The sequence below is a fragment of the Arachis ipaensis genome, chromosome B01 (genome assembly GCF_000816755.2).
Source record: "Arachis ipaensis cultivar K30076 chromosome B01, Araip1.1, whole genome shotgun sequence".
In the NCBI taxonomy this organism is placed as follows: domain Eukaryota; kingdom Viridiplantae; phylum Streptophyta; class Magnoliopsida; order Fabales; family Fabaceae; genus Arachis; species Arachis ipaensis.
In genome coordinates this window covers 71,065,619-71,079,246 of record NC_029785.2, presented here as the reverse complement: position 1 = coordinate 71,079,246, position 13,628 = coordinate 71,065,619, and positions in this window count along the sequence as shown.

Sequence of the window (13,628 nt, the reverse complement as noted above, 5' to 3'; positions counted from 1 at the left end):
TGCCCCTTTCAGAAGCATAGAAGTAGTCATTCTCAGCTACAGTTTTGATGACATCTATGGCTTCTTCAATGGTCTTCTTCTTGTTCAGAGATCCCCCAGATGAGTGGTCTAATGCCTTCTTTGATTCGTAAGAAAGACCCTCATAGAAAATTTGTAACTGCACCTATTCATTGAATATGTCTGGCGGGCACCTTCTTGTTAAGTCCTTAAACCTCTCTCATGCTTCATAGAGAGTTTCACCATCTTATTGCCTGAAGGTTTGTACCTCAGCTCTCAATCTGTTGATTCTTTAAGGAGGGTAGAATCTCGCCAAGAATTTGTTCACCACATCCTCCCAGGTTGTTAAACTCTCCTTCGGGAAGGATTCCAGCCATTTAGATGCCTTGTCCTTGAGTGAAAAATGGAAACAGAAGCAGTCTATAGGTGTCAAGATGAACACCATTAAACTTCATAGTATCACATATCCTTAGGAAGGTGGTGAGATGTTGATTGGGATCTTCTTGGGCACTTCCTCCGAATGCACAGTTGTTCTAGACTAGGGTGATGAGCTGGGATTTTAGTTCAAAGTTATTGGCATGTATGGTTGGCTTTTGGATGCTACTTCCACAGTTTCTTGGGTTTGGATTGATATAAGAGCCTAGAACTCTTCTCTCTTGCCCAGCATGATTTACTGGGCCTTCTCTGGCATGGTTGTGAGCTTCTTCTTCATGGTGGTTCTCCATATTCTCCTCTATGTCTAGTTCAAAATACTCTTCCTCTTCCTCAGCACCAACGACTCTATTTCCTCTTGCTTCCCTCCTTAATCTAAGAAAGGTCCTCTCAGGTTTAGAATCAAAGGAAGTTGAAGCCCCGCTTCTCCTACCTGTCATACAACCAACAAGGCAAAAAGTAAGAAAGAAATTGAATGGAAATTACTCTTGTTAGAATGGCTGTTAGTGTGAGTAATGCAATATATCAAACAGTTAGTGGGTTAGTGAACTAAATTGTAAACAACTGAAGAAAACACAATAAACAGGTAAGGGAAAAAGGGAAGAAAATAGCTAGAACTGAAAGTAAATCGCTCAAATGGAATTAAACAAAACGAAAGAAAATTGCTCAATCTAGTTATCCTCCAACTTAATCATTATCGATACAAAATCAATTACCGGCAACGGCGCCATAAACATGATTCACGGAAACTTGTCTCTCAACAAATTTTCTTCAGCAAGTATACCGAATTTTCGTCAAGTAAAAACTCACAATAGAGTGAGGTCAAATCCCACAGGGATTGATTGGTCAAGCAACTTTAATTAGAGGAATGTTCTAGTTGAGCTAAGCAGAAATTTAGTTGAGTAATTACAAAAGTTAAATGGAGGGAAAGTAAATAACTGAAAATGTAAGTGCTGGAAATAAATGACGGAATGTAAATGGCATGAAGTAAATTACAGAATCTTAAATGGGGAGTTTGGGAGATAAGCAGAAAAGTAAATGGCAGAAAATAAAGAGAATGGGTAAGATCAAAAATGGGGGATTCATTGGGCTTAGGAGATGTTGCATTCTCCAGATCAAGTTCATTCTCATCTCTTCCTCAATCAATGCATTCATTGATCTCCTTGGCAATCTTAAGTGATTGGATTCCAATTCTTTGGCAACCCAATCTCTATAAGCTTGAACAATTGTCCAATTTCTTGATTTAATTGCTCATGAGAAGAGATGAAGTTTGGTCACTGACTATACCACATGCATTCCCAAATCAAAGTGTTGGTAGGATTATATGTCACTATATCCATCCAAACCCCAATTTGGTCCAGCATGAGAAAGTAATTCTAGCATGATCTCCTCATTCCTCTTCCAAGGTTCCGAGGAGATCCAATTATGGAGAGCTTCTCTTCCAAGATAGCTAACCAATTGGATGAAGAACGAAAGCTTTCTAGTAAAATCAAGAGAAAAGAAAGAGGAAGAATAATGAAAACTATTATTCATCCATCAAATTACAACAGAGCTCCCTAACCCAATAAAAAGAGGTTTAATTGTTCATAGCTCTGGAAATGGAAAGCAAAAATGAAAAGTGCATTATGAAATTAAACTTGAAGTTGCAGAGAAAGTAAAATATACAAAGTATAGTTCTCAAGTTCCAGATCTCCCTTTTTAATTCAAAACTATCCCTATATATACTACTCTTCTGATCTTTTAGTTAGCTCTTCAAGTCTTGGATTTGGGCCCTTGATCTTTAGTTGAAGCAGTTATAGTCTTTAGTGGGCTCAGCTTTGCTTGCAAAGAAAGTGTGAGTTAGGCATGATGGGAAGTTAGTTAGGACGTTAGTGGCGTTAACGTTAAGTGTAAACTTGGGTTCGAGAGCATTAGTGACGATAACTTTGTCACTAACGTTCCAAACTAATTGATCCACGTTAACTTCAATGTTAGTGGTACTAACGTAGCCTCTTAGCCCTTCGCAAACGTTATTGGCACTCATCTTTACCAATAACGTTGCTCTTTGTCCCTTTCTTCCACGTTAATGGTCCACGTTAGTGTAACTAACGTGGCCTTTAACGTGGGTATGCCAAGGCTCGAGAGCGTTAGTGACACTCACATTTGTCACTAACGCTTCAAAACGCCCCTTCCTTCCATGGTAGTGCTTCACGTTAATGGCATTAACGTGACCACTAACGTGGGTGTATATGCCATCTCCAACGTTAGTGACAAAGGTGAGTGTCACTAACATTGGCCTATCATTCATTGCTCCACGTTACCCTTCACGTTAGTGGTCTTAACGTGACCACTAACGTAGGCAATTTAGGCTTGGTCTAGCGTTAGTGACAATGGTGATTGTCACTAACACTTGCGACTTCCTCTTCACTCCACGTTAGAGTCCACGTTTTGGATTAACGTGGCTTAGTGTGGCATTTTGGAACGTTAGTGGTGTTCACTTTCACCACTAACGTTGGAGCTCCCCTTTTCTTCCACGTTAGTTCCCACGTTAGTGTAACTAACGTGGCACTAACGTGGGTTATGATGGCATTCGAAGGCGTTATTGGTGGTAACTTTACCACTAACGTTGCAAGCTCGCTCCCATTCCATGTTGGTGGTCACGTTAGTGAAGCTAATGTGGCTGCTAACGTGGCTCTTCTTTGCTTCCTTTGTCCTAAAATCCAACAAACAAGGTGCATCAAAGCTTTGTTTTAAGTCATGAGATCATGCATCATCCATTTTATCATTCAATTCATGCATAATTCTCATGAAATCATGTAAAGTTCACAATATTTGCTTGAATCAAGTTGTAAGTGCATATTCACCCAAAACTTGCTTATTTACTAAGAGAATGCATGAAACTACCCTAAAATAGTAAAGAAAAAGGTCAGTGAAACTGGCCAAAATGCCCTGGCATCAGGATTGTATATCACCATATCCAAACACCAAAACCCAGATCCTACTCAAGTGTGAGAAGGGATTTCTAGCATGGTTTTATGTTTCCTTTTCCAAGGTTCACCCATTTTGCATTTAACCCCTTTTCCAAGGTGATTGAACACTAACATTAAAACAAAATTCCTTCTAGCAACTCAAAGAGAAGATGCAAAGAAGAAGAAATTCACTATCATTAATCCATCAAGTACAACAGAGCTCCCTCTCTCAATGAGAGAAAATTTAGCTACTCATAGCTCAGAGAAAAGTACAAGAGATGGAAGAGATGATAAAGTGAAAAGTAAATCTAACTATAACTAATAGCTCCACTGCTTAACCCCTTTCTCAGTACTTTTAGGGGTTATTTATACTACTCCTAGCACTAGAAATTAAAGAAAATACAAAAGTGAAAAGAAAATTACAATTTGGAGGGAAAAGAAACTCAATAAACGTGATCTCCCAGCTGGCGTGTGACTGGCGCTTCAGTGGCGTGCTACGCCCAGCTCTAAATCTGGCTTGGCGCGCTATGCCCAACTCTTCAAGTGGCACGCCCTCCTTCATTGGCATCCCTGGCGTGGCACGCCCAAGGTTCTTTAAGCACTTGTGTAGCCTGGCGTGCCACGCCTTTGACCTTAAGTGGCACGCCCAGGCCTTCTCCCTCTTCTCATTGCCTCTGGAAAGTTGAACTAGCATGGCACGCCCAGGGTCTGGCGTGCCACGCACATTATGTGTGCTTGGCCTTCCTCTCTGGAAAACTGAACTAGCGTGGCATGCCCAGGGTCTAGCGTGCCACGCCCATTTGTGTGCTTAGCTCCTGTGCTGGCGTGCCACGTCCAGAACTCAAATGGCATGCTGAAGTGATAAATGGTAGCTGGTGTGCCACGCCTTCGATACCAAGTGGCACGTCCATATGGGTGGTTCTCATGAATGCCGCCATCAATCTAGCTTATACCACGAAGATTCTGATTAAGAGATCCAAGAGATAATCATCCAATCTAAGGTGGAACGGAAGTGGTTGTCAGGCACGCGTTCGTGGGGGAATAATGATGATTGTCACGTTCATCACATTCATGTTGAAGTGCGAATGAATATCTTAGAAGCGGAATAAGTTGAGTTGAATAGAAAAACAGTAGTACTTTACATTAATTCATGAGAAACAGCAGAGCTCCACACCTTAATCTATGGAGTGTAGAAACTCTACCGTTTGAAAATACATAAGTGAGAGGTCCAGGCATGGCCGAATGGCCAGCCCCCATGATCTAAGAACCAGACGTCCCAAGATGTCTAGTATAATAGTAAAAAGTTTTATTTATAATAAACTAGCTACTAGGGTTTACAAAAGTAAGTAATTGATGCATAAATCCACTTCCGAGACCCACTTGGTGTGTGCTTGGGCTGAGCTTGAAGTTTACACGTGGAGAGGCTTTTTCTGGAGTTGAACGCCAAGTTGTAACATGTTTCTGGCGTTCAACTCTGGTTCGTGACGTGTTTCTGGCGTTTAACTCCAGACTGCAGCGTAGAACTGGCGTTCAACGCCATTTTGCGTCATCTAAACGCGGCCAAAGTATGGACTATTATATATTGCTGGAAAGCCCTAGATGTCTACTTTCCAACGCAATTGGAAGCGCGCCATTTTGAGTTCTGTAGCACTAGAAAGTCCACTTTGAGTGCAGGGTTCTCCTAGGGAGGTGTTGATTTGCTCCCAAAAATTCTATGGAGGAAAGTGCATCCCTTGAGGTATCTCAGGGATTTCTTGATGATGAGCTTCCTCATGTGTTTCTTGAGCTTCATGAGTGGGCTCTCTTGTTTGTTCCATCCTTTTCTTAGTGATGGGCTTGTGAGATGAATATTTCCATCTCTCATGGCTCAGAGGTGGAAGCAATTGCCTTCCCTTTCCTCTTTCTTGAGGTTTCTCTGGCCTTAGGTGCCATTAATGGTTATGGAAAAACAAAAAAGCTATGCTTTTACCACACCAAACTTAGAATGTTGCTCGCCCTCGAGCAAAAGAAGAAAAAATAGAAGAAGAAGAAGAAGAAGATATGGAGGAGATGGAGGGATGTGTGTATTCGGCCATATGGGTGGGATTGGGTGGGAAAGAGATTTTGAATTTTGTGTGTAAGTGGGGTGTATGGATGTGACTGGTGAATGAAAAACAGAAGGGATGACCATGAATGGAGAGAGAGAGGGTGAGATAAGTGGGGATCCTGTGAGGTCCACAGATTCTGAGGTGTCAAGGATTTACATCCCTGCACCAATTAGGCATGTAAAATGCCTTTGCATGCAATTCTGGCGTTTAAACGCCAAATTGATGCCTGTTCTGGGCGTTCAGCGCCCAGATGCAGCATATTTCTGGCGTTGAACGCCAGCCAGATGCTTGTTTCTGGCGTTCAGCGCCAACTCTTCTTCACTGCGCATTTCTGGCGTCTGGACGCCAGGATGCTGCTTGTTTCTGGCGTTCAACGCCAGATCCATGCTCTGTTCTGGCGTTGAACGCCAGATCCATGCTCTGTTCTGGCGTTGAACGCCAGACAGATGCTCCTTACTGGCGTTTAAACGCCAGTGAGATCCTCCTCCAGGGTGTGATTTCTCTTCTGCTGTTTTTTATTCCGTTTTCAATTTTTATATTTATTTTGTGACTCCACATGATCATGAACCTAATAAAACATGAAATAACAATAAAAATAAAATTAGATAAATAAAAATTGGGTTGCCTCCCAACAAGCGCTTCTTTAATGTCAATAGCTTGACAGTGGGCTCTCATGGAGCCTCACAGATGTTCAGAGCATTGTTGAGACTCCCCAACACCAAACTTAGAGTTTGACTATGGGGGCTCTGATTGACTCTGTTTTGAGAGAAGCTTACTGTACCTCTTTTCCATGTTTACAAAAGGATGTCCTTGAGTTTTAAACTCAAGAGAGTCCTCATTCAATTGAAGGACTAATTCACCTCTGTCAACATCAATCACAGCTCTTGTTGTGGCTAGGAAGGGTCTTCCAAGGATGATGGATTCATCCTCATCCCTCCCAGTATCTAGGACTATGAAATCAGCAGGGATGTAAAGGCCTTCAACCTTTACTAACACATCCTCTACTTGTCCATAAGCCTATTTTCTTGAACTGTCTGTCATCTCTAATGAGATTTTAGTAGCTTGCACCCCAAAGATTCCCAGTTTCTCTATTACAGAGAGGGGCATGAGGTTATCCCTGAACCAAGGTCACACAGAGCCTTATCAAAGATCATGTTACCTATAGTACAAGGTATTATAAACTTTCCAGGATCCTGTTTCTTCTGAGGCAATCTCAGTTGATCCAATGCATTTAGTTCATTGGTGAACATGGGAGGTTCATTGGTACAAGGTATTAGGAACTTTCCAGGATCCTGTTTCTTCTGAGGCAATCTCAGTTGATCCAATGCATTTAGTTCATTGGCGAACAGGGGAGGTTCATCTCTCCAAGTCTCATTACCAAATAAATTGGCATTCAGCTTCATGATTGCACCAAGGAACTTGGCAACTTGCTCTTCAGTAACATCCTCATTCTCTTCAGAAGAAGAATATTCATCAGAGCTCATGAAGGGCATAAGGAGGTTCAATGGAATCTCTATGGTCTCTAGATGAGCCTCAGAGTCATTTGGTTCCTCAGAGAAAAACTCCTTATTGATCACTGGACATCCCACTTCCATGAGAGATTTGGGTGATTTCTCCATGAGGGGTTATAGGTGTTTCCATATGGTTCACCCATGTAATTCACCTCTGCTATTGCAGGGTTCTCAAGATCATAAGCTTCTTCCTCAGAAGATGCCTCTTGAGTACTGTTGGATGCAGCTTGCATTCCATTCAAACTCTGAGAAATCATATTGACTTGCTGAGTCAATATTTTATTCTGAGCCAATATGGCGTTTAGAGTATCAATTTCAAGAACTTTCTTCTTCTGAGGCGTCCCATTACTCACAGAATTCCTCTCAGAAGTGTACATGAACTGGTTATTAGCAACCATGTCAATGAGTTCTTGAGCTTCTGTAGGCATTTTCTTTAGGTTAATGGATCCACCTGCAAAAGTATCCAATGACATCTTAGCTAATTCAAACAGACCATCATAGAATATATCCAGGATGGTCCATTCTGAAAGCATGTCAGAAGGACACTTTTTGGTCAGTTGCTTGTATCTCTCCCAAGCTTCATAGAGGGATTCACCTTCTTTCTGTCTGAAAGTTTGAACATCCACTCTAAGCTTGCTCAACTTTTGAGGAGGAAAGAATTTGGCTAAGAAAGCCATGACCAGCTTATCCCAAGAGTTTAGGCTATCTTTGGGCTGAGAGTCCAACCACACTCTAGCTTTGTCTCTTACAGCAAACGGGAAAAGTATGAGCCTGTAGACTTCAGGATCTACTCCATTAGTCTTAACCGTATCACAGATCTGCAAGAATTCAGTTAAGAAATGAAAAGGATCTTCAGATGGAAGTCCATGAAACTTGCAGTTTTGTTGCATCAGAGAAACTAATTGAGGTTTCAGCTGAAAATTGTTTGCTCTAATGGTAGGGATGGAGATGCTTCTTCCATGTAAATTGGAATTAGGTGCAGTAAAGTCACCAAGCATCCTCCTTGCATTATTATTATTTTCGGCTGCCATCTCCTCTTCTTGTTCGAAAATTTCTGAAAGGTGCTTGCTGGATTATTGTAATTTAGCTTCTCTTAGTTTCCTCTTCAGAGTCCTTTTAGGTTCTGGATCTGCTTCAACAAGAATGTTCTTGTCCTTGCTCCTGCTCATATGAAAAAGGAGGGAACAGAAAAATAATAATAATAGGGATCCTTTTTACCACAGTATAGAGGTCCCTGTGTGAGTAGAAGAAAAGAAGAAGATAATGTAATGTAAGGAAAGAAACACAAGGGTGAGGAGAGCAGAGATGTGAGATGAAGAGAAGTGTTAGTAGATGAATAAATAAATAGAAGGAGATGGGAGAGAAAGAGAATTTTTGAAAATTATTTTTGAAAAATGGTTAGTGATTTTCGAAAATAGTTTTTGAAAAAGGTTAGTAATTTTCGAAAATTAGGAATAAAATTAAAATCAAAAATTAAAATAATTAGTTAATTAAAAAGAAATTTTGAAAAAGAGGGAGATATTTTCGAAAATTAGAGAGAGAGAGTTAGTTAGGTAATTTTGAAAAAGATAAGAAACAAGCAAAAAGTTAGTTAGTTAGTTGAAACAAATTTGAAAATCAATTTTGAAAAGATAAGAAGATAAGAAGTTAGAAAAGATATTTTAAAATCAAATTTTTGAAAAAGATATAATTTTGAAAAAGATAAGATAAAAAGATATTTTTGAAAAGATATGATTGAAATTAGTTTTGAAAAAGATTTGATTTTTAAAATCACAATTAATGACTTGATTCACAAGAAATCACAAGATATGATTCTAGAACTTAAAGTTTGAATCTTTCTTAACAAGTAAGTAACAAACTTGAAATTTTTGAATCAACACATTAATTGTTGATGTTATTTTCGAAAATTATGTGATAAAGATAAGAAAAAGATTTTTGAAAAATATTTTTAAAATTTTCGAAAATAACTAAGGAAAATGAAAAAGATATGATTTTTGAAAAAGATTTTGAAAAAGATAAGATTTTTAAATTGAAAATTTGATTTAACTCATAAGAAACAATTGAATTTTTAAAAATTTTTGAAAAAGTCAATCCAAATTTTCGAAATTTATGAGAGAAAAAAGGAAAGATATTTTTTTTATTTTTAAATTTTTAATGATGAAAGAGAAAAACATGAAAAAGACTCAATGTATGAAAATTTTGGATCAAAACAATAAATGCATGCAAGAATGCTATGAATGTCAAGATGAACACCAAGAACACTTTGAAGATCATGATGAACATCAAGAACATATTTTTGAAAATTTTTATATGCAAAGAAAACATGTAAGACACCAGAAATCTTTCATGTTCAGACACTATAAATGCAAAAATGCACATGAAAAACAAGAAAAGATGCAAAACAAGAAAACATCAAGATCAAACAAGAAGACTTACCAAGAACAACTTGAAGATCATGAAGAACACTATGAATGCATGTTTTTTCGAAAATTTTATGCAGACTTTAAAGTATACAATTGACACCAAACTTAAAATTGACTCAAGACTCAAACAAGAAACATGAAATATATATATATATATATATATATATATATTGATTTTCTAATTTTTTTGGAATTTTTGAAAATTATATGAAAAAGAAAAAATAAGGATTCCAAAATTTTTAATATGAATTCCAGGAATCTTTAATTCTTAGTCTAAAGCTCCAATCTGAGGATGAGACATGGCTTAATAGCCAATCAAGCTTTAGAAGATATAAGCAATTCCCTGACATGTGGAGGCCTCAGTCTAAAAGAATTTAGATATGGCTTTACAGCCAGCCAGGCTTCAACATGCTTCATGAAACACTAGAATTCATTCTTAAAAATTCTGAAATAATTTTCGAAAACAAAGGGGAAATTTTTGAAAGAATTTTTTTTGAAAAATTTTTGAAAATAAAACAAAAAGAAAATTACCTAATCTGAGCAACATGATGAACCGTCAGTTGTCCAAACTCGAACAATCCCCGGCAACGGCGCCAAAAACTTGGTGCACGAAATTGTGATCTCAGGCAACGGCGCTAAAAACTCTGTACGCACATCTTAATAAATCGTTTTTCATTCACAGCTTCGATACAACTAACCAGCAAGTGCACTGGGTCGTCCAAGTAATAAAACCTTACGTGAGTAAGGGTCGATCCCACGGAGATTGTTGGTATGAAGCAAGCTATGGTCACCTTGTAAATCTCAGTCAGGCGGATATAAAATAGTTATGGAGTTTTCGAAAATTTATAATAAATAGACATAAAATAAAGATAGAAATACTTATGTATATCATTGGTGAGAATTTCAGATAAATGTATAGAGATGCTTTCGTCCCTCTGAACTTCTGCTTTCCTGCTGTCTTCATCCAATATGTCCTACTCCTTTCTATGACTGGCTTTATGTAAAGACATCACCATTGTCAATGGCTACTTTTCATCCTCTCTGGAAAATGGTCTGATGCGTTGTCACTGCATGGCTAATCGTCTGGAGGCATCACCGCGGTCAATGGCTGCATCCTATCCTCTTGTGAAAATGGTCCAAATGCTCTGTCACAGCACGGCTAATCATCTGAGGTTCTCGATCATACTGGAATAGGATTCACCCTCCTTTTGCGTCTGTTACTACACCCAGCACTCGCGAGTTTGAAGTTCGTCACAGTCATTCAATCCCAAAATCCTACTCGAAATACCACAGATAAGGTTTAGACTTTCTGGATTCTCATGAATGCCGCCATCAATCTAGCTTATACCACGAAGATTCTGATTAAGAGATCTAAGAGATAATCATCCAATCTAAGGTGGAACGGAAGTGGTTGTCAGGCACGCGTTCGTGGGGGAATGATGATGATTGTCACGTTCATCACATTCATGTTGAAGTGCGAATGAATATCTTAGAAGCGGAATAAGTTGAGTTGAATAGAAAAACAGTAGTACTTCGCATTAATTCATGAGGAACAGCAGAGCTCCACACCTTAATCTATGGAGTGTAGAAACTCTACCGTTTGAAAATACATAAGTGAGAGGTCCAGGCATGGCCGAATGGCCAGCCCCCATGATCTAAGAACCAGATGTCCCAAGATGTCTAGTACAATAGTAAAAAGTTCTATTTATAATAAACTAGCTACTAGGGTTTACAGAAGTAAGTAATTGATGCATAAATCCACTTCCGGGGCCCACTTGGTGTGTGATTGGGCTGAGCTTGAAGTTTACACGTGGAGAGGCTTTTTCTGGAGTTGAACGCCAAGTTGTAACGTGTTTCTGGCGTTCAACTCTGGTTCGTGACGTGTTTCTGGCGTTTAACTCCAGACTGCAGCGTAGAACTGGCGTTCAACGCCCTTTTGCATCATCTAAACTCGGCCAAAGTATGGACTATTATATATTGCTGGAAAGCCCTGGATGTCTACTTTTCAACGCAATTAGAAGCGTGCCATTTTGAGTTCTGTAGCACTAGAAAATCTACTTTGAGTGCAGGGAGGTCAGAATCCAACAACATCAGCAGTCCTTCTTCAACCTCTGAATCTGATTTTTGCTCAAGTCCCTCAATTTCAGCCAGAAAATACCTGAAATCACAGAAAAATACAAAAACTCATAGTAAAGTCCAGAAATGTGAATTTAGCATAAAAACTAATGAAAACATCCCTAAAAGTAACTAGATTCTACTAAAAACATACTAAAAACAATGCCAAAAAGCGTATAAATTATCCGCTCATCAGTGGCCTCCGAACTCCTACTCTGGAAAATATAACTGGCGTGCCACGCCCAGGGTCTGGCATGCCACGCCCAGTATTTTGCCTTGGTCCAGTGGCTGGCGTGCCACGCATGGTCCTTCAAGTAGCACGCCAAAGTGGAAGTTGAGAGCTGGTGTGCCACGCCTTCGATACCAAGTGGCACGCCCAGCCTTTTTGGCTTTCAACCTCTTCTCTGGAAACTTGTACTGGCGTGCCACACTTTGATGCTCAAGTGGCACGCCCACTTCAATGTGGCTCTTTTCCAGCTTGGTGTGCCACGCATGGCTCCTCAAGTGGCACGCCAAAGTGACAATTTGAAGCTGGCGTGCCACGCCCAGCCTTATGGGTCTTCAGTGTTGCTCTCTGGAATCTTGTACTGGCGTGCCACGCCCTGATGCTAAAGTGGCACGCCCCTTTAGTGTGATACTTTTCAGCTTGGTGTGCCACACCTGGCTCTTCAAGTGGCACGCCCAAGTGACTTTTGAAGCTGGCGTGCCACGCCTTCGATACCAAGTGGCATGCCCATGTGATGATATCTTCTGGAGCGATGAACTGGCGTGCCATGCCCATGGCTCAGGTGGCACGCCCATAGTGTGTGATGGGCTAGGTGTGCCACACCCAGCATGGCGTGCCACGCCCCTTTAGTGGCCTTCAACATTGCTCTCTGGAAAATTACACGGGCATGCCATGCCCAGCTCTTGGCGTGCCGCGCCCATGTAAAATGCACAAGTATACTTCTCTGGAAATCATAGCTGGCGTTCCACGCCCAAATAGAGAGCTTGATGATCCTTTTTGGAATTTAGTACTGGCGTGCCATGCCGAGCTCCTGGCGTGCCACGTGGTGCACGAAATTGTGATCTCAACGGCGCCAAAAACTTGGTACGCACGATCATAATCTCAATTCCTTTTCACAACTCCGCACAACTAACCAGCAAGTGCACTGGGTCGTCCAAGTAATAAATCATACGTGAGTAAGGGTCGATCCCACGGAGATTGTCAGCTTGAAGCAAGCTATGGTCATCTTGTAAATCTCAGTCAGGCAGATTAAAATGGTTATGAAGTTTAAGATAATTAAAATATGAATAAAACATAAAATAAGATAGAAATACTTATGTAATTCATTGGTGAGAATTTCAGATAAGCTTATGGAGATGCTTTGCTCCTTTTGAATCTCTACTTTCCTACTGCCTTCATTCAATCATTCATACTCCTTTCCATCGCAAGCTGTATGTTGGGGGATCACCGTTGTCAATGGCTACCGTCTATCCTCTCAGTGAAAATGGTCCAAATGCGCTGTCACCACATGGCTAATCAGCTGTTGCTTCTCGATCACATTGGAATAGGATCCATTGATCCTTTTGCGTCTGTCACTATGCCCAACACTCGCGAGTTTGAAGCTTGTCACAGTCATCCCATCCCAGATCCTACTCGGAATACCATAGACAAGGTTTAGACTTTTTGGATCTCAAGAATGCTGCTAATTGATTCTAGCTTATACCACGAAGACTCTGATCTCACGGAATGGAGGCTAAGAGATATGCATTCAAGCTTGTTTTCATGTAGAACGGAAGTGGTTGTCAGGCACATGTTAATAAGTGAGAATGGTGATGAGTGTCACATAATCACCACATTCATCATGTTCTTGTGTGCGGATGAATATCTTAGAACAAGAATAAGCTTGAATTGAATAGAAAAATAGTAGTACTTTACATTGATTCATGAGGAACAGCAGAGCTCCACACCTTAATCTATGGGGTGTAGAAACTCCACCGTTGAAACTACAAAAGTAATGAAGGTCCAGGCATGGCCGAATGGCCAGCCCCCATAAAGGTCTAAGATAGCATAAGACTAATCAAAGATGAAAATACAATAGCAAAAGGTCCTATTTAGAAAGAACTAGTAAC